At 41.3% G+C, this 21,132-nt stretch overlaps 1 protein-coding gene across 1 annotated transcript in view; it reads right to left on the bottom strand.

The window, feature by feature from the left end:
* The window catches only part of RPL34 (ribosomal protein L34), a 182,607-nt gene that overhangs the window by 141,966 nt on the left and 19,509 nt on the right, over window positions 1–21,132 (bottom strand). The window lies entirely within an intron of this gene.

Here is a 21,132-nt window from a genome sequence, read left to right as displayed (position 1 = left end):
TGATGCTTCCAGCAATGCCAGCTCAGCTGTGCCCACTTTGCCAGCTGTAACATGCCAGCAGTAATACCAAACAACTCCAGATCCAAACACATGGAGATCAAGGTGGGCTGTACAGGTCTGCCAAGAAATCCAGCTCTTGTTTGCAGCAGGAGCCACATCTCCACAGCTCCTGGGATATCAGGTAGCTGAGTGGCTTGCAGCCCAGTGCTGCCAGCATGGGCAACATGCACTATTCCACTGCAATTGCTGTACTGGGTGGAAGTACTTGATAAAGCCTTTGCTCTCATTTACCATGTCCAGTTCCTAGTTCTTCCATCAAAGTCAGACTGCAACTAGTCAGTGATCAGACAGGCTTAAAACAAAGTCTGTGAGGTTTTTCATTGGTAGCTTTTTCAGGAGGGGGGTTTTAAAGTACTGAACCAACTATAAACAGCTGTATGGACTGATTTTGTTAAGGCTTACTGGAAGATCCACAAGAGACCTTGCTCTGCATAAATCCCCGTATTTTTCTTACTGAAATTAAAAGCTGAGGCAGGAAAAAAGAAATTTACTGGCCTGAAACAATGTCTTGCCTGACTTGTCATTTCTTAAGCCTTTTGATACAAAAAAACTGAACAACAATGTTTTAAAATGGTCTTAGAAAAAAAACACAAATCCTTTTACAATGATTTTTTTAAACAACCAAAACAGTCAAAAATAAACCCCTGCAATACTAATTGGCATCACTGAATTCCCATTTTAACGCACGCTACGCACTTTACCTGGCTCTGCAGGTGACAGACGATAAGTTTGCTATATGCTTACATGCTTGCGTCCTCCAGATGCTAACACAGGTAAGGTCAGTTTCCTCAGACACCCATAGTCAGCCTTTTACCAGATTAGGTACTCTGGGAGTTCGAACAGCCAACCATTCCCCTGTCTTAAGACACTTTTTTCAAATGCCACTTCTGCATTTGCTTGTTTTTTTTGTTCTTAACGAGCTCTGCCCCTTTCTTGTTTTGGCATTGCCCCTTATTACTCAAACTTTTTGACAAGTAGCTTATCTTGCATCTTCTTCTCTCACCTATTTTTCTCCATCCCCCTATATTAAATTAAACAATACCATTATGCAGTAAACAGCCCAATAACCCAAGTCAGCTTATGGTATTCATAAGTTCTTACTGTGCAGCTCTAAATCTGTCAGGGCCTCCATTTAAATGTCCTGAACTTTGCAAAGGTCTGAACCATATGGTAAAAGATACAGCTTCAACAGCTGTAGAAAAACCATCCCATCAGAGCTGAACAGTCAGCCAACAGTCAGAGACTTCACATACAGACAAACTGTGAAGGGCATGCAGGAGAAGGGGTGTCCAACTTTACTGGAAAGCAGTGGGCCTTCCCTATGCATGTAAATGAAATCATACTGTGCACATGCATTAAATCTGCTCACACCACACAGAAGGTGGCCACAAAGCACAACCTGCTTCTGCTGGTAGGTGCAAGCTCTCCAGTCCCACCAGCCAGAAAAGCTGGGCACAACTGCTGTAAAGCACAAGACAGACACAACAGCAAGCGTCCCCTGTAGCAGAGCCTGCCCACCAGGTAACACAATCATGGGAGAAATCCTTCCTTTTCTCTCCTTTGCTCATCAGCAATGAAGGAGTATTGACAGTTCCCACCATAAGAATAATGCAAAGTGTTTTGTTATTGATCATTAGATGAAGGAATCCTCTCTCTAATGTGGCCATTGAGCCTGACAGCTAATTTTGCTGTATACATACAGAAAGCAACAAATATAGAAAGCAAGAAAAAACAAGAAGGCACAATCCACTCCTATGTTGTGCTTGGTGATGCTACACAGGTTACACTGGGAGCTGTATTAGCATATGACCTACATTTTAAAATTAATTTTGTTCTCAAGTTAGGTGTTCAGGGTTTTTTACTCCTGCAGGCAATTGGTGCTATTGTATGTGTATTAATATATCAGCTCCACCATGTGTTTCCCCTCCCCTCCAGTGTTTGCAAGGGAGGTTTTAAGTAGCAGGGGGAGGGTCTTCTCATAATCAAGGTCCAAGCATTGCTGACTCTCCCGTTCTGCATACTGCAACACTCATGTCAGCAAAGCAGCAGTAGCAACTGATGAGTTCTCACACGGGACCACTCAAAGCTCCAAGGACAAAGAATAATCTGTATTGGAAATGGAGGAGGAGGAAGAAATTAAATGAGAAGGCAGAGCCAGTTAAGGTTTGCAAGGAAGAAAAATAAAAGGGTACAAAAAAACAGAAGGAGAAAAGGGAAAAACAAGTTGATCTGAGCTGGAGGAAAGTTAGAAGAATGAAAGGTCTCTGCAAGTATTTGAAAGAGGTGATGCACACATTTTGAGATAAAGTTGATATAAATAACTAAAATTATTAATACAATAGATGCCTTTTTTGAAATTGCCTAACAAGAAACAGAAACTTTGAATAAGTGGGAGGTAGCATTTGATTTCTGTTCATTTATTTTACAGCAAGGTTACACATGGAAATGCTACAGGCTGGGATGACATTTACTTTAATGTGTTTGGGGAATTATGACACGTAGACAATTAGAGAACCTCTGAGAAACATTTTAAAAAAGCACTTGGGAAGTGGGAAAATATCAGGAGGAAAACAGATACACTACATTTGAAACAAAGAAGAATGAGTTATTATAGCAATTGTTACCCAGAGCACTTAAAAATTACTTAGCAATTTCAGACACAGAGAAAAAAATAGAAGAATTAATACTGGGGACCAGCCTTCAGAGACAGCATCATACCCACTGGATCAGTACTTCACAGGACACTACAGCAGCTAAGACAAACTGAAATAGGACATTTCCACAAGAACTAAGTCTTTTAGCTGAAGAAACCCCCCTTCCTTATCTGGGAAATTTTGCTCCATCTACTATGTTTCATGGCACCCTGTAGCATTTGCATTACCTGTAATCAGCTTTACAGAGCTCAAGTTCCTCACATTGCTGGAATTATTAAGTAGATGTTAAAATCTTCTTGTTTCCCTTTTTATTTGGTAGTGGTTTTGAGCAGAAGTTGTCTGGTTACTGTGCCTCATTCAGTGAGCCCTAGCCAATGCAAGTAACCTCTAGTTTCTGTTTGAACTAGCCCTTCAGTCCCTGGTGAGGCATTTCAAATCAGGTGAGGGAGGGCTTCAGAGTTGGCATTTTTAGGTGCTGTTTGCCTGGAGGACAATGTTCTCACCTGGGACTTGTGCGATATTTGCTTGTATTCCTGGCTGTCCTGCTGGAACAAGGACTTTTCACTTCTTTGACTTCTCCTTGTGAACTAGACAGATATACAGAGTTCAGTGAATTAGGAACAGTCCCATCTATGAAAACTTAAACAGAATAAGTAGCGATGTTGTTTGTAGTCTGTTTCTTGCAAAATTATTTAAGTTTAAGGAAAAGATTTTATCTTCCATTTACAAATTTACAATACAATTTTTTTCTCTCTCTGCATGGAATAGACTGAAATGTCAATGTTCTATTAGCATGAATGCTGAATTTAGTGGCTACCTACATCTGAGGTGGACAATTTGTTGAGACATACTGCCTCTGATAGTAACATTTGTGGGGTCTACATCACAAAACCTTTGTCATGATGTGGCTAGATATGTACTACTCACAATTAGAGGGATTCACTGGGTCCCACCTCAATCATTCCCTAGCCAGAGACAGGAAGGACTGTCATGCTACTCGGATTAGGCAACCTAATACAGAAGCACGTGCTCCATCATACAGCACCACTTGTGCTCCTCATGTAAACGATGCTGTCATTTTGATCAAAGAACAGGAGTAGATTCCCTTGCTGATGTGCTGGGACAGGAGGGGATTTGCACAGTTCTAAGGTTGGGGCAACAGGGAGTAGACAAGCAGGACCAGGGGACTGCTCGCCAGGGAGCTCTGGCACATCATACCCACCCCACAGGTACTTGGATACTATCCTCATTCTACACAATATCCTCTGCAAGTTGGGATGCCCTCTTGACCTACATGGTAGAATTGTTTATCTTTTTCATTCTTTTCTTGCCCTTTTTTTCCCCAATAAAGCTTGAATAATCTCCATGTTTTCCACACCTCTCATGGGAACTGTGGTATTCTTTAATTTTCTTTTCTCAGCTTGTATAACTCCAAGATAAATTTAACAAGAAACTCTTTCTGTAATGCCCTCAGGATAAAAAGAAGAAAAGTAAGGTTTAAAAGTAAATGAAAGATGACAGCTAAATCTTTAAAATCATAGAAACACTAATCTCTGTTAACTACGCTATCTCCAAATCACATAAGTTTACTGATGAGAGCACACTATTTGTCCTTCTAGGTAGAGAGAAGCATTTTGAAAAGCTCCAGTGTGAGCCAGTGGTATTGTACTTAGTGGAAATAATTAAAGTGATAACTGTAATCACTACCAAGAAATACTTACAATTTAATTAAAGGCAAGGATTCTTTGTCAGTGTCTAACTAGAGCTCTCTATGGATGTGATTTTCAGAAGCACTGAAATTTCAGAGGGAATAAAGTAATTTTGCTCTTTTTCTTTGCCAAGTTTCCAATTCATAAGAAAGGCTGACAATACACAAGCATATCTAGTTCTCAGAAGGATTTTTAGGTCATCAAATTCAGTCCCTTGTTCCAGAAACCAAACATATCATATATCCTTTTTTATAGATGCGTACCCAAACCAGTGCCAGCTACAGAAGTGTCCTTCAGCAGTACTGGAGATGTCTGCTGGCAGGTGGTGATGCTGGGTCACAGCTGGTCAGGTGCTGTAGGCACCTAGTGCCACAGAAGTAGGAAGCCGAAGCTCAAAAAGCTTGACTCTGAAGGTGCTCCTTGAAAGGTTTGAAACAAATGCCTTTCGTATTAAATATGCTCAGTGATGCAAACCAAGTAACTCAGCAGTGCTTGTCAACAGATGATCAGTATCATTCGTATATGGGAAGCCAAATGAGCATTAAACAAATTCAAGCTTTAGGGCTCTCTTTTTTGCAAGATAACATCAGATATTAGCCACCATTTCTTGCCTCATCACATGCTGATCCCCTCAGTAATCAGGATTTTAATTACACAAATCTGTCTCCGGGTATTTTCTTGCATAACTACTAAAAGGCATGAGTGTACTGAACTTGTGGCTATAGTAGAGATGTGCATTACAGACAAAATACAAATCGGGATAAGGTTTTCAAACTCTCCAAAGTTCAGTTGTGCTGAGATCTATGGTTTTATATCGGGGTGTTTAAAGATTTGGTTTTGTGGCTTGCTTTTTACTCCAACCCTGGAAGGAGTTTTGCTAATTAGACACATATGCATACATCTGCATATGCAGCCATTAGTCTGTATTATATGAAAGGAGATGTTTATGTTGGCAGTTTGCACAGTGCTGGCTCTCACCTTTGAAAGCTTGTTGTGGGGAAACCTGACAGAGCATCTGACCTGTGACCTTCAACCCCTGACAGGATAACTTCAAGCAGTTCAGAAGTCTGGTTACTTCTGATAAACACTCTCCAATTTGATTGCTTGATAACCCCCATCTGGTGAGCCTTCAGCCTGAACCAGGCAACCCCTTGGGTTCAGGCCCTCTCGCAGGTTTCAGCGTTTTCCCATTCACTCCCTCATCCCAAACAGAACCAAAAAGAGCCTGACATTGTAAAGATAAAAGTTAAAGATAAACTCAGCTCTATTGCAGGGGGAGAAGAGGCTGGGGTTTAATCCTTGTCCGAGCATAACGATTTTGCAAATCTCTCTCCAGGGCGTATGGTCCTATCTCTTCAAGGCAGAATATTTTTAGTGATACACGGTCAGCTGCTACTTAGCTTTTAGCAGGGTAACCAAAATCAGAACTTGACTTTGGGTATTGAGATTAAATTCCTTACCTGATATTTTCTCATGCTGTGTGACCATGACAAAACACACCATTCATTTCACATACTGCAAGTGTGAAAGCACTACTGTTCCCATGCTTCAGCGCCAGTTAAAATGCTTCTGCCAAGCAGCAGCATCTGCTTGCTTCTTTTATTTTTATGCCATAGGTGGATGCTGTACCAACTCATTTTCTTTCACATTAAGTATCCTATTAACTTACATTAACTTTTGCACAGATTTAAGTTACTGTGAAAAGAAACTAAATAATGTTTGCTAAGGCTAGAGCCAAAATGGTTTCAAGACCCTGAGACACAGAAAGCTCACTAGCATCCCATGCGAGCAGCTGACAGCAGCCTGTGCTAGGAAAAGCTTGGAACAGAGCAGGACTCCAAATGACCCAGTCCAGAAAAACATGTGATGGGACACAAGCCTCAAGCCCTTTCCACCACAGAAAAATTAGTTCACAGTTTAACTTCTTTCTTATTAGCCAGCTTTTACTGCCACTCAAAGACAATATATGGATTAAATTAAGATCTTTAACAAGATAGTTAAACATTACCAAAACCCTGGAACTGAATTAAGATTAAAAGATAGATTCGAGGGATGTGGGGAGGAAAAAACAGACAAAGATGTTTAGTAGAGGTAAATATCCATGGAGGCAACCAAGGAGAAAAGCTGGCCATCTTCCATTTTTGTGATATACCTTGGTGTGTTTGGAAGGCAGCATGTTGTGGTATAGGGAAAACAGAAGTTCCCAACCTACCTCTTCTTTGCCATTTGCAATTTTTTTACACTTTATTAGCTTCCATTATTGCTCTCTTCTCGTCAATGCTTTAGGCCCCATCTCTTTCAGTAGTTTCACAAGAGTTTTTCAGATCTTAATATCTTTAGCGGGGTGTTACAGATGCTGTAATTCCAAAACTCAGAAAAAATTTGGAAAGAGGTAGGTTTCTAGTCTGGGTACTCCGAGTCTCTCCTCAGAGGAGCCCGTCTCTGCATTCACTACAGGGAGATTAAGCTCCTAATCAAAGGACTTCCGATGCCTGAAGCCAGATGATGCAAAGCCTCCCTGCTCCAACACCGCTCCTTTTCCCCTTAGCGCATCCCGTGTGCAGCACTCCGTACGCCAACTTGGAAGGTCACAAGGAAGACATTCAGTTCACATCCAAAGCCACGACTTAGAGCAACACTGAGCACTTGCCAACTTAAATCTCTGAAGGCAAGGCAGAGGGACTGTTGGAGATCAAAGACAAAACTACAGGAAAAGTCTTTCACAGTAACAGAGTGCTGATGCAACTGCATTTTTCGAAACCAACTGAATGACACCTCCACTTCCATATTGCTAGAGCCAAGCGCTGAGCAATGCAGAAAACACAACTCCCATCAAAGCCAACTCTTCAGCAGTAGAGCAGAGCTCATGCAAAAAGACAGCCTTGGGTTGCTTTTCATTTGTACAATATACAGCTTGCCCTAGTTTATACACACTGCAGCATTAGACAATTAGACATGCTGAAGTATCATTATTCGCCTGACTCGCAACGGAGCATCCTCTGTCTCCACTCCTTCTCTCCCCCGAGTGTGGACCATTATCCTCATTTTTGCAACTCTCACGGAATAGCTGCCCCACAACTATAATTAGTCCACTGCTTGTTTGTTTTAATAGCTGTATTTCCTAAACAAAAAGTGGCATTCTTTTCTCAACAATCTTGATTATTTGCAAATTTTTGCCTAGGATATATCTTTCAATCTTTTTTCCTCTATTTTCACATCTTTGTGGGGAAATGAAAGGGCTTAGTTGAAGTTAAGATTGCCAAACTTAACTTCCAAGCTTAGGTATATTATAGGATTATGACGTTTTTCTTTTCAAAAATTACTAATCTGTTGCAGAAAGTGTCAAAAATCAGGGGCAAAAAAAGCAGGTTGGAGAAAAAGTATTTGCAGCTGTTGTTTTATAAAGAATTCTATTATGAGGTTTACAAGTTTTTCCCAAGACATAGAAACAATGCTTCCCCTGTGACCTTGAGTAAAATTAATGTAATGGAAGGATCACCCCCAGTAATGTATATACAGCCAGATACTTGTAAAATGTCTAACTGTTGATAAATTTTGCCAGAGAGGCAGTACATGTAAAATGCAAAAACATGTAGAAAAATATTGTGAAATGCAGTACATACAGAATGCTTGAGGATGGGCATTGGAAAACTTTTTACATTATTTTAAATTATATACTACTTCAAGGTAAAGATAGTATCCCATACTCATGCCAACAAATCAGGTCATGTGATCATGTATTCTTATTTATTTACAATATCAGATAATGTTTGAGAGTTTTAAAATTGCTTTCTGGGACTACTTTTTGTCTAAACCTACACTGCATTAGTTACCATTAATCCTCCTGTGTAGCTGCCAAATGGCAAGAAAAATAGCCACTTATTTTGAAAAATGCCTAAAAATGACACTACTTCAACATCCATCTTCCTTCTCCTTTCTAGCCCTAAGGAGTTCTTGTGCAGTCCTTTGGGAGGCTTAGAATACCTATCACTAATAGTAGAAATGCCCTATTTTTAGATCTACGTGCTTGTGACATATAGCTTCCCAAATCTAGTTTCAGTTTATCCCTAGATATTTTCTTTTTTTTTAATATATCGGGCATTTGTAGTATTTAGAGGCAAGCAGGAAACACTCAGGCTACAATTTCTTAGCTGGCTACGTAAGTGCTTTTCTGAAGATTTTCAGGTAATTTCTGTGGACTTTATTAATGCGATGGCAAAAGTGAAGCAAGTAAAAGTAAACTAAATGTAATTTATCACATGAAGTTTACTATGCCAAACACTGGAATCCATGGAACATTAAAACAGAGAAATAACTTAGCCTAAAAATTTAGTATCTTTTCCTATTCATTGAATAATATTAACTAGCAACTTCCTAATGCTGGGGTGAACATAATCTTTGTACATCTTTTCTGAAATGACCTACGTATTAAGGCTCTACCACTTCTGAGGATCAGTATTCCTGAAACTGGACAGACATAAGTTTCCAAGGTGCCAAAAGTAGAAAGAGTGAAGAGTAGTTCAGCACATCCAACCAAGTTCTGCTCAGGATCCTTTCAAAGACAGGACTGGATGAAACCGTGGGTTTATTTGGAGAGTTCAGAGCTTTCCTGTCTCAAGGGAGACGGAATAGCTCATGCTGTCTGTATAGCTCAAGGCAAAAACTGGCAAGTTTGCTGCAGCTGACCTTAACAGTTCAGAGCCTCCTTACTTCTTTACTCCATCCACCCAGACAAGACACAGGAGTACTGGGAGTTGAAATCTGCAGGGATTTTGTCTCCAAGCTGAACAATTGTGTTGCTCTGAAGATCTATTTCATTTTTACCAACACTTGCTCAGTAGAAGAGTCATATTTGAGCAGAGATATGGTCACCAGGGGTATATTTTTCTCCAAACAAAGCCATAAAAAAATTTCAAACAATGGACTAAAATGGTCAACCTCAGAAAACTGCAGCACTTGGTTAACAAAAAAAAAAACAAAACAAACAACCAAAAAAACCCCAGTCAGTCAGGTGCATCACCACTGAAAGTACTCAAGAATTACATGGCAGGCTCTTGTGCCATTCCCAGTTTCTTGGAGCTCAGCACAGTGCTGCCACTTGCAGCTTCTCAAGGGTGGGGAGGCAGTCAGCCTTGGTGGGGAGCCCAGCAGGCTCCTGGTGCATCTGTGCTCTTATTCCTCCTATGCGGACTTCCTGCAGCAGAAGGGAACAGGATGTTCATCATTAGTCAGCCACTATCTATAGCTAAAACATCAGATGGCATTGAAATAGGAAAGGAGAGTTGCTATTCTCTTCCAACCCTATTTTTTCAACAAGATGGAAGCAACACTCAAGAAGTAAAGAAGATGACCATAGCTGAGAGGAATTTCAGTCTACAGATTCAGGTGACCAAATGTAGCCAAAGCTCATAGATGGACAGTCTCAGAGATGCTCTAGAGCCTGTTCTTAAACACTTCTTGAGAACCAAATATCAAAAAGCTACATTTGTCTGCAACAGTGGTCACTGATTGAGGCAAAATATATTTTTATATTAGTCACATGCCAGAACAGAAATGCAGGCAAGAAAGGAATATTATGCAGAAGAGAAAGAAACTAATAGCCTATCAAATTGAAACACTATTTCAAAGTCCCACATCACTGAGGATCATGATAAAATACCAAAAACCTGCTCTGGCCCAAAAAGTGCACATTTTTTCCTTAAGGATCTCAGTAGCCAGTTCATGAAACTGTTTAGTTGCCATATGGGGTTAGTAACAGAGTTTAACCTTGGGACTATTTTACATGGAAAATTGTTTCAAAAGACCCACAGAGCAGAACAAACCTAGAGAAAGAAAATCTGAACTTGTTCATTTTACCCACAGCCCTTTTAGCAGAAGCAGTATGATCTGTGATTGTGACATGACTCAACGACTCATGCGAACGTGCACAAATATTAACAGAACCCTTCAGCCCCAAAATGAACCAGCAGGAAGATAAACAAGTATCCAGCAGCTTGAGCCCTGTATTCTTCCAACACGACGTCAGTGCTCAAGGAAGCTAACATGATTTGGATGGACGCCTTTCAAGTCTCAATCTCTCCCTGATGGATGATAGGCCAGCCTTTTTTTTTTTTTTTTTTTCAGATTCACAGACCTCAATATTCATGCACCACTCACTCACAACCAGTGGAGCAGAGCACCAATGATGGCCTGTTTACCTGACACAATAGCCTGTTTCACAAAAATGGACTGGCCCTAGTTAGTACAAAGATAATAAAAAAGTAAATTTGGAGGAATTGTGTCAACTCCAGGATTACACTGGACTGAGCAACTGAGAGGAGCGCATTAACAGAGACAAGAGAGAACTTTCATAGTACCTAAATCATTCCTTTACACCTTTCCTGTCTTTAAGTGTTATTCTTATACAAGTTTTAAATATCTCCAGCCAGGTCTCCAGCGTTTCTGGAATTTACTACAGCTTATTTAGAGCTCTCTCTAGCACGTCTGTCCCATACTGCAGTGTGAACAAACCTGGAGACAATGGGGCTTTTTCATATTCTTAGGAAGGCAGAAGCAACTTACGATGCTTTTAGGAATCTTTTTAGGAAAACCATCCCGCAAACACAGATTAGACTATGAGAAATCACCGGTATTGATCTCTGTTGTGTCATTTGGCTCATCTTCAATTATTTTTCCATGTTCTTCAATGAATACTAGAGGTTTATCAAGCATAAAAGGAATAATCATTAGAATTCCAGTATATTGGAATTTTATATATATGCAAAAGTACATACTAATGAAATAGAGAAACCAACACTGAGCAGAGACCATACATAACATCTAAAAATATTTCACTGCTGAATTGCAATGGAGATTAATAAAGATAGAGCTTTATATAGTATTTAGCTGTGGATAAATAATGAAATTTATCATGTGCATGTGAATTTGAAGAAGAGAGAAAAAGAATATTATCCCTTTGTGTTCTGTAACACTCGCAGCCTTAGGTTAAATATCATTTCAAAGTGTTTCTTGGCTGAATCTAGTATTCCACTCTTTTGAGGAAAGTTCTTGGATCCTACTTAAAAGACCAATAAACCTGCAAAGAGGAAGACCACATTACCAGAAGTGACTAAAAAACCCTCCGATTATCAATTATTAGACTATATTCACCAACAGGCCTGGCATGCTCTAAAATCAGTTAACATTATCTTATAGTAATTGCAGGATATGTTGCTGTTTAAATCACACACTAAGCACAAGAGATCAATTCTCCCAGCAAGAAAAGTCTCTTGGGTAGAAGCTCCAAAGCCCTCACTCACCACAGTAAGACACTTCATGATCTGTCCCTTACATGTTGACATTATGCCTGGAGTTGGGACTACAGGAATAACCAATTTTTCAGGTTGGGAACAAAACAGGGAGGACACGGGACGGTCCTGACTGCAACCCTTCTGAAATTTTCCTGTCTTTTCTCACAACAGTGAAAGCAAACCATGCCCCTGGGCACAAAACATGTTTTCAGTATGAAATATTTCATTTGTGGGCACTTGGAGGAGAATCAAATGAAGCAAAGGGTAAGTTACACAAAACTGCCACTGCATGTCCCACTTATTTAAAAGTGGATAGAGCACTCAGTCTCAAATCCCTTCTCTGCCCAAGAGGGCATGAATCCTCATCATGTACACAGGAGTATGCTGGCTAGGGGCCCTTAATGGTACCCTGACAATACAGGAGACAAGAACCCAGGAAGGTGGTGCTGGTGGGTACTGCACAGTCCGATATAAATCAGGAACCAATTCACAGATGCAGAGACCAGAACCTCTTTGCTGTGTCCTAACAGCCTCATAGCAGTTGGGGTGACTGCCTCTGAAATGCTTTGCTTGCAGCTTTCCCCAGCTTACAAGTCTCATATATAAAGTACTTGGATATCAGTTGAGAAATCAGTGGGGTCAGATATTTTTCCTCAGCCAGGGGTCAGGACAGTTCCTTCAGAGGTAGGACTTCTCAGCAATAGACCTCACTACACCCTCTTAGCAACAGGAGGGAGGACTGAGGGGTTCCCTTGCTTATCTTGCCTCCTCCTACCTGCATCTAGCAGGTTACTGGAAGGCTGCAGCTGTGGGTTCACATTTCCATCAGTAGGAACCCAATGGCTTCCACAGCCCCATCTCCTGCACCAAACAAGATGACTGAGACCAAAGCTTTCTGAGAGCGGCCCTCCCCTTACCACCTACCTCCACTGCCACCCCCACTACCACTCCCTCCCTCCATACACCCTGTCTACCCAAAAAAGTCCTTTATAAGCTGAATAACAAACTTTACCCAAGATATCAAAAGCCTGTAACTTGAGGGAAATACTATCTTTCCTCTACATTTCCTCCAGCCTGCTTTTGTTGCTCCCTTCTCTGAAGAGGCAACTAATTTGGAGGCTGACTCAGGCCACGAAACCTTCAGCTCTGCCTTCAGTGAAGGTGATACCCACACATTCACAAGCAAACCGGCTGCAGACTTGCCTGCTTGTGCAGTCATCCCAGCCTCCTGAGGTCTTTTGTGTCTGTTCTTACAGGAGAGGAGGGACCGGCCTCCATTTTCTACACTTGGGAGATTAAGCCTTAAGGACAGATCGTTGTATTATTGAAAATATCATCTTTCCAACTGCGTCGTTCATCACATTAACATGTTCCTGCTTTGGCCTTCCAGCAAGCTTTCTGTGACCCTCCCTCAGCACGCTCTGCACCCCAGTGCTCTGCAGCCACCAGATAGCATTGATGTCCCCTAATGAAAACAAGCCCTTCCTTTTCCTGGCTGTGAGGCAGGCACTGTGACTCAGCAGAAGCTACTGTATGAATAAACACGTTGGTCCAGATCTGCCTTAACACAAGCAGCACTTTGGCACCCTTCTGGCAATGCCAGAGAGCCCTGATGCAATTGCATATGTGCTTTATGCCCACTTCAAGGTATTTTTGCAGTGACAGGGACATGTAAAATAGCCTCAGAATAAATGAAATCAGGCCCAGCAAGGACAGAAATGCTACAATGGCATTTCTGTGGGAACTTTCCCAAAAGTCATCTCCCACTGAAACTCTACTCTAGTCTGATGCTTGTTCTGCTGGTCACATGTGGCTCCCAGATCTTTTCAGCTCATCAGTCTCTGAACATATGTGATGGCGTCTCTGTGTGGTGGAAAAAAAAAAGGAAAAAAGAAAAAAGGTGGGTCCGCTTCCAACTCCACAAAGGATATGAGCAAGCTGTGTATGCTTCTGCAGCCCATGTCAGTCAGTAAAATTAGATCCTTACAGCCCTCTCCCTTGAAGACATGTAACTAGCTACACACCCGGCTGTACAGGGCTCTGTTAGAGGCACGAGTGCAGCGGGAGAACGGTAAGAAGAATGCTGGCTTGGTTCTGCCGTTGCCAGGGTCTTTACGATAGCTGGTCATCTCAAAGAGAAAGCAGTGGTGAACAGGCTGCAAGGGTTATGTAGAGATATAATGGGCACTTGTCAAAGTATTACAGTATAAATATATAGTGGTTTCTTTTTATTATGACTATCTGATGAGCTTTCTTAGGTTAAACAGAGAAATAAAATATCTGCACATTTGTAATTATTTTAAATTATAGATTCATGGATTTGTTTTTCTTGCTTGCTTTTATTTGAGTTTTAAGATGAAAGCAGACAGTCCAAGGTTATTCTGAAGAGAATCTAGGTATGTGAAGCTCTTGTTAATTCTGCCTGTAGGGGAAAATAGGCTGCTTCTCTTCAAACCTTTAAAATAATGTTTCATACCAGTGCAATAGAATGAACTTCTTGATTGTTTGAGAAGGTCAAGAGGGGCTAATTTTCCACAGAGATGGCCGGTACTGTCTATGGCGTCTACACCAAAGATCATACTCACAAGCCTTTTACAGCACTGCTGCCATTCCATGCAAATTCCTCTGCTAACTGTATATTAGAAACATTCACAGTGATCTTTTTAACCTGTCTCTGTGTTCCCAGTAAGAGGGAAGTTGATGGAAAATGCAGATACCAATGAGCACTTCTATGAAATCTAAACTGAGGACACCCCAAAGATGTATGTAATTTTGGACATTTGCTTTTTTTCCCTTTAAATTAAGTCAAGCACTTTAAAAAAACAGAAAATAAATTAGGGAAAAGCCTCCTGAAAGGGTTAAATTTTTCCCCTACAGCTTCTCTAAGCGGAACTGATATTCTTAGTCTGACTTAAGGATATGGAATAGAAAGGCTGCCAACATCTGTTGTGGTCAGAGACAGATAAAAGAGACTAATTCAGAGCTGGAAGAACCCATGTACAGCATTCTGTGTTGCATTACCCTTTTCATAAAAGCACGCAAAATAGTATTTGATAGTATGGAAGATAGATGCTCACCTAAACTTCTTCTTTGTAGAGACCTAGGAGTTTCATATGTATATAGGTACCCTCATCAGCACACAGAGACAGAGAGCAAAACATGAAACATTTAATTTCTAACTGGGGAATTCCAGGCTGAGAATATTTCAGAAACACTGATTATATAATCATACTGCTATCTAATGGGAATGAAAGAAAGAAAGAAGAGACAGGTGATTTGTGAGCTTATAGGTATCAGGAGCAATATTGATTTAGCCTGCTGACCATGGAAAAAGTTAGCACAGAACAGATCTAAGATGCTAATTAAATTTGGATGTGGATTAGCCCAAACTCTATGAAGGCACTCAGAGCAAGAGTATCCACATACAGACTTGAAGAAAAGCTAATGTGATTTACATTCACACCCTAATTCAGTTATTAAACATACTTCATGTAGACAAGCCTTCAAATTACTGCAATCAGCAACTATTTCCAAGGAAGCCACTTGCATTATGACAGTATATAATAGGCATGCAGTCAAAACCGGGTCAAAACCTACAGACTGCAGAACTATTACATCCATCTATAATTACTTTTGCCAGAACTGATCTCACTATGGAAAGGGAACTTCAATATCTGCAGTGGATTTCGAATAACAGCTATTTTACTACAAGAAGGGAACATTTTACAGGCAGGCAGCTTAATTACACTACAAGGGAGACTGAAGTGACACCAAATGTTTAGTGTCTAAATGTTCTTTTGGTGCATGCTCTGCTGTCCTTATTCCAAGGAAGCACCCAGTGAACTCAGCAGAAACCGCCCAAGGAATGGCAGCCAGCCTGCCTCTCTTCTTGTTAAAGCAAGAATTATACCTCACCTTTGTTTGTATCAGTAAGTAAGATGCAGGCATGGAACTAAAACTCCCTGGCAGTGGGACCATGGCATGCACCGCTGCCAGGGGTAGAGAATAGAAGTGGTCCTAGGGACTTGGGCCTAGGGACTTACTGCCCACCTTCTGGGAAGGGTGGAGCTGCAGAAGTCTTGCCTTCTTTTCTTCTCCTAGGAGGTGGCCCCGTCCTCATTCCGTGGATGACTGAGCTTAGCAGTCTTTCTCTCTACCTCTTATACCCTGACATGCCCCTAAAAGCACACCCTGCAGAGGTGCAGAATGTTATTGGCACATATAATAACCAGTCAGAACCTCAACAGTTTAGAGAAATTCTCCTTTAGCTACCTCCATCCATTTTAAAATTCACTTTGCACTTCTTGGTCTTAATAGCCTGGAAAGCCTCTCTGAATATTTCTCACTTGATATTGAATAGTCCAGTTGGAAGGGATCTGCAACACTCATCCAGTCCACCTGCCTGATCACTTCAGGGCTGACCAAAAGTTAAATCACATTAAGAGAATTGTCCAAATGCCTCTTAAACACTGACAGGCTTGCATCATCGGCCACCTCTCTAGGAAGCCTTTTCCTGTGTCTGACCACCCTCACAGTAAAGAAAAACTTCCCAATATCAAGTCTGAACCTCCCCTGACACAGCTTTATCAGATTATGAAGCACTGGTTTGCACCTGCACTGGATCCATAATTAGGGATTCTTAACATAAACACCAGTTTCTTCTCATATACTTATACTTGTGCATGCACACAAAACAGGTGTAAACTTAGAAGCTGGCTTTGTGAACTCATCCCCCATTGCCACACTTCTAATTAAATCTGATTTTTTCTACTCAATAGCATGCTTATGTATTAAATATACAAAGAATTATTAAATCATATATATTGAGGTCTTACCACTGTTAGAGACACATATTTTGCAACATTAAGAGTCTCCAAATATGTTTTAAATTATTTATGAGTATTTATTTTGTCATACTGGGGGTTTTTTTTGCAAATATAAATGTTTTGAATAACTGATCTTTACTTTAGATGCATGAAAATCAATTATTTAAAATTATTTTGATGTTTAAGCAATTATACCATGTCTACCTCTTCCATAATCTCAGGCTGCATACATCAAAATCAAGATGCATGCTGCCACTTACTTAAAGACAACTTGCTAAAGCTAAATGAAGCATCTGATACACCTCTTGGATCCCACTGCATGTCTCCCAGTTGTTAAGCAATATGCCCAGGAGGCTAATAGCAGTCTTTGTGCAAAATGTGATCCAGTAGGATTTTGCCATCCAAAACCTGCCAGTCTCTACATCTGTATTTCTATGACTGCGATGGCAGCTCCCTGCAAAGAGACGGGGTTTGGGCAAGAAATAGGAGGCTTTAGTACACCACACAAGTTCTTCATGTTCCACAGTCCAAAATAGACTTATCTGGAGCCAATTTACCGAGTGTAATTTATACCAGACCCTTGCTGGAATGACTTGCACTCTTGCGGCTCTTCAGATGTATATCCAATAGGGAGCTGTCACTCTGTATGAGTTTTAATACAGAGGTCCAAGTACAAAATCCAGTACCCAGAGACACCATGCGGCTTTGTAGCTCTCCTTGAGAGAAGTTGAGCCAACAGCTGGGCTACACACATCCATGGAGTCCTCCTACTTGTGACAGGTATAATATGGGTTACTTTCTTCTTTTTAAGATTTGACAGTGTTCTTCAATAAATAATGAGGTCAAATAGTTATAACGAGGTTTTCAGCCTAAGACAGACCTTGTCCTTAGAGATGCTGAGCACTGGCTACACTTATTGGAAGAAATGCCTAAGGAATATACAATTTTCTTATGAAACTGTAAGGCCCTGGTAGCCTTTCACAGCGTTTATGAGCATGAATTCAAAAAGCACTGTATTACAGTCTTCTATATATCTCATGCTCAATCTATATATTACATGCAGAGAACCTGAACCACAGTTCATGAAGCAATAATAGTCATCAAGGAACATCTGCTGTACGTGAAGGAGCAGTGCTTTGGAAATAATGCGCTGAACATATGTCTACACTGCACCCTGCAATGCAGTGCAGACACCCAGCTTTCAGCAAGCCAGTTCCCGTAGCAGAAGCAGCCCAGGCTAGGCAGCATGAAGTTCGGCAGCTGACCTCTCTATGCTGAAAGAGACACAGGATAAGCAGAATTTAGTTAATTTTGTTGCAATTATACTGTCCAGAAGTCCTTAACTAAAAAGTAAAGTAACGGTTTTGTTACTTTTTCTTCAGAATGGTAGGAACAGCTTTTGTGCAACCCACTGCCAAGCTTTCTGGATATTAATATACAGAAAATAGATTATATTCACCTCCAAGTATGCCTTAGACCATAATACCTCTGTACTATGAGAAAAGGCAATTTTCAGCAGTCTCACACCACCGCTGTGTCCTTGCTATGTCTATTTTTCAACAGGGAGACGAGGTACAGGGGGGCTAAGCCTAGTATCACACAGACAGTCAGTAAGGGAACAGAGTGGTGAATATAAGCCTGCCATGCCCTAGATCACCACCTTAATTTCTAGAGCATCTTTAGCTTGGACAAAATGAAGGAGCTCCCTTGCACTGCAGGACCAGCAGTTCCAGAACTGCAAAGCAAGACACTGAGCTTGCGTGGAAGCAGAAACTTCACTGAAATTAAGATTTTCATTAGCTAAATATGCAAATGACTTATGCTAGCAACATGGCAGGTTCTTAGTCATTCATTTTAATAGACCACTCCCCTCTGGGAAAGGGCTAGAAATCTTTCCTGGATTTTTTTGCTAAAGTAGCTGAAATTGTTACAGCATCAAGTATAGGATCAGTATTTAAGGCTCTCATATTGCAAACCCTCAGCCACACACAGCAGTCTCACCAGCTTTGATATTTATAAGACAGTTCTTGCAGGCAAAACAGGGCAATGACCCCAACACCAGGGAAATGTAGTTACTGACCACGTAGGTAGTGTGGCCACCCAGCCCTGCCACCTGTGCCCCACCAGAGCAGGGGACCCACGAGCAAAGAAGGGCAGCAGCAACACCAGCATAGACGACCCCAGCCTCCTGCATCACCTTGCTGGGGCTGGTGTGGTGGCCCAAGCACAACCCACAACTAAAAGGCACTAAGCTGAGATGGGGAAGGGTGAGGGACAGTGTTTATGTAGGTGCTCATCTAATTAGGTATTGAGGAAAAGAAAGACACAAGCAAACTCCCAGGCTCATGATGCACCTCTGCCTCCTCCTGTGCTGGCAGTCTGCCACATGCAAGCTCAAGGTCGCCAGCCACTACCTGCCAAAACTGCTTGCTAGACTGCCGCAGCCATCTCATCTCTCCATCACAATGCAAACCATTAGACTCGCACTCAAGCGCTTATTTACAAGTAAGGAGCACAAGAGCAGGGTTACTTCAACATCTCACTCGGCGAGAGACAACACATGGTTGTCCATGCTGGGTCTTACTGCTGGTGGAGGGGGACACAGGCCATGGACAATGATGTGCCAAGCTTTAAGCACATCTTGAAATGCTATTCTGAACCCACAGGGATTTAAGCTTGTGTTTAAGATTAAAATTTGCCTAGTGCTTTACTGAATCAGACAAAAAAAAAAAAGACACCAAAAAAAACCCACCAGAGAAAGCCTGGAGGATGGAGATACCAAGGAGAAAGTACAAGGCTGGATTCATCATTATTTTAACAGCAGCCCACTCTTTCAAATTAGTCAATACTTCTGAACGCCATTTGAGTGGTAGGGACTGTTTCTAGGCTATTAAGTTGGTGTAAGTATTTACTCTGAATAATATTTTGTGATTCAGCTGCCAGATCTCTTTTATCTGTAGCAATTTCCAGTTCACAGGTGTCATTTGCACATTGCTTTACGTATATTTAAGTTTTTTACAGATTAGCCGTGTGCTTCCCATCTTTGTAACAGCTTTCCAAGCCTCTTGCAAGAGCTGATTCAGCAGTAGAACACCATAGGCTACAATATCATCAAATACATCTTGGGCAACATATACATATTTTGGCTTTATCCCTCAACACTGTATCAGAGGTGTGTAAACTCTTAGGAATACCAGCTTTAGGAAAATAGCTGATATCGTTGCTCTCATAAGACCCCACATTAAAGTATAAGTTAGTAATGGAGAACATGCCTACAGCTTTCTGTGGACTGACAACATTTTAAACAGCTAAAATAATGGAATGACTTTTCATTCTTTAGCCCTCATATCCAGTGATTTTAAAGCACTTTTTACAGCCTGCCTGTAACAACACCTCTGCTTGGCACCAAGCAGTCACAAAAGACAAGAATCCAATCTCAAAAGGCTTACAGTTAAAAACAAAAGAAAAAGTTATCTCAAAAAAAACCCTTGTGAGATCAATAAATATTATGCTCCCTTTTCATAGACAGATAGGTCTCTGTGCTACATTTAATGGACACACACAAGGCCTACAAAGTAAAACAGCACAGGCTCTAGCAAGGCTGGGGATTAGCACAAGTAGAAAACATGGAGAGCTTGCCTCAGTTCTTCAACTAAGCATTTCAGCAAAAAAAAAAAAATACTTCTAGCCATAACAGACTTATACCAGCTTAGACACCCCTTACCCTCACCTCCTTTAAAGCCTCAACTTTCTCCATGGTGCAAGGAGAAAGGCAGCAATTACACACAGCAGTCCCTACCCACAGCCCAGCAGGGAAGATAGAAGGCCCCAGCTCCAGCCCCTCAGCCCTTTATAGTTTGTTTTTCCACCTGGTGTGAGACACAGCTGGGATGAATCTTCCAGAATTGCTCCACCCAAAACACCAGGCTGTGTAATCCATGCAGGCCTCATGGCCGTCAGAGTGGGACCAGGAGTGAATCCATCTCCCAGCACAGCAGCAATTCTGTCTGCTAACCAGAGCAACAGCAAGTCCTGCAGAAGGCCCAGAATAAAAGTGTAGTGAGCTCCTTGCAAAGTTCCTGCAGAAATCTTTCCCATCTTCTGCAAAAAAAAAGCTACTTCCTCCCCTCCATCAGAAACACCTTCCCAACGGTGCGCTGCTCACAGTCAAAATGATACTGGTACTTTGTTGACACCGACCTTTCACGAACAAACAGAGACCACAAAAATAGTTGAGAGTTGTCAGATGATAGGGAAGTGCCAACGTTTCCCCATGGCAAGAAAAAAAGCTATCATCAGCAGCCTAAGAAAAGGGTTGATATTTATTTATGATACTTGAATGTGAGAGCAAACTGGGCCACCCATTTAGAGCTGGATCCTGCTCCCTGACTGCACAGCTATTTTTAACTTCTGTGTTTTTATAACAAGTCTGGCTACGAACTTTGCTACAGCTCCTCATACAAAGAGAATTCACAGACTTTCAGCAAGGCTGCCGTATTTTAGATTAGATGGCAATTTTATTTGAAATGTGACAAGGAAAAAAGTGGCTTCTCTTACTTGGCAGATCTGTGCCCTGTGTGTATTCGGTTATAAT

This window comes from Nyctibius grandis, chromosome 6 (assembly GCF_013368605.1).
Source record: "Nyctibius grandis isolate bNycGra1 chromosome 6, bNycGra1.pri, whole genome shotgun sequence".
Taxonomy (NCBI): domain Eukaryota; kingdom Metazoa; phylum Chordata; class Aves; order Nyctibiiformes; family Nyctibiidae; genus Nyctibius; species Nyctibius grandis.
Note: the sequence above shows the minus strand (reverse complement) of the source record. Positions and strands in the feature narration are given on the sequence as shown.